This window comes from Rhinopithecus bieti, unplaced genomic scaffold, assembly GCF_001698545.2.
Source record: "Rhinopithecus bieti isolate Rb0 unplaced genomic scaffold, ASM169854v2 scaffold_79021, whole genome shotgun sequence".
Classification (NCBI taxonomy): Eukaryota; Metazoa; Chordata; class Mammalia; order Primates; family Cercopithecidae; genus Rhinopithecus; species Rhinopithecus bieti.
Genome location: NW_016828986.1, coordinates 2,067 through 3,471, shown reverse-complemented (window position 1 = coordinate 3,471; position 1,405 = coordinate 2,067).

Here is a 1,405-nt window from a genome sequence, read left to right as displayed (position 1 = left end):
TGGGACCGCCCCGGCCCAAAACAATACATTTAAAAAAGTTAGCTGGCACTGCAGGAAAAAGGCATATACTAAAAATGAACCAAAAAATAAATATTTAAAAAAGAAAAAATTCAGCTGGGCATGGTGGCATGAATCTATAGTCCCAACTACCTGGAGTCTGAAGTGAGAAGATTCCTTGAACCCAGGAAGTCGAGGCTGCAGTGAGCCATGACTGCACAACTGCTCTTCAGCCTGGGCGACACAGCAAGACCCTGTCTCAAAAAAAAAAAAAAAAAAGAAAAGAAAAAGAAAAAAAAAAATTCCAGGCGTGGTGGCTCATACCTGTAATCTCAGCACTTTGGAGGCCAAGACAGGTGGATCACAAGGTCAGGAGTTCAAGACAAGCCTCGCCAACGTGGTGAAACCCCTTCTCTACTAAAAATACAGAAATTATCCGGGCGTGGTGGTGGGTGCATGTAATCCCAGCTACTCGGGAGGCTGAGGCAGGAGAATCGCTTGAACCCGGGAAGTGGAGGTTGTGGTGAGCCGAGATCGTGCTACTGCACTCCAGCCTGGGCGATAGAACCAGACTCAGTCAAAAAAAAAAAAAAAAAAAAAAAGGGCCAGGTGCAGTGGCTCATGCCTGTAATCCCAACAGTTTGGGAGGCCAAGGCGGGTGAATCACTTGAGGTCAGGAGTTCAAGACCAGCCTGGCCAACATGGTGAAACCCCATTTCTACTAAAATTACAACAACAACAACAAAATCAGCCGGGCATGGTGGCATGTGCCTGTAATCCCCAGCTACTCGGGAGGCTGAAGCAGGAGAATCGCTTGGACCGGGGAGGTAGAGGTTGCAGTGGGCCGAGCTCATACCATTGCACTGTGGTCTGGGCAACAAAGTGAGACTCTGTCTCAAGAAAAAAAAAAAAAAGGCTAGGTGTGATGGCTCACACCTGTAATCCCAGCACTTTGGGAGGCCAGATCACCTGAGGCCAGGAATTCGAGACAACCCTGGCCAACATATAGTGAAACCCCATCTCTACTAAAAAATACAAAAATTAGCTGGGCATGGTGGTGTACACCTGCAATCCTAGCTACCTGGGGAGCTGAGGCAAGAGAATGGCCTGAACCCAGAAGGCAGAGGTTGCAGTGAGCTGAGATTGCACCACTGCACTCCAGCCTGGGCGACAGAGTGAGACTCCATCTCTTTAAAAAACAAAAACAGGCCGGGCGCGGTGGCTCAAGCCTGTAATCCCAGCACTCTGGGAGGCCGAGACGGGCGGATCATGAGGTCAGGAGATCGAGACCATCCTGGCTAACACGGTGAAACCCCGTCTCTACTAAAAAATACAAAAAACTAGCCGGGCGAGGTGGCGGGCGCCTGTAGTCCCAGCTACTCGGGAGGCTGAGGCAGGAGAATGGCGT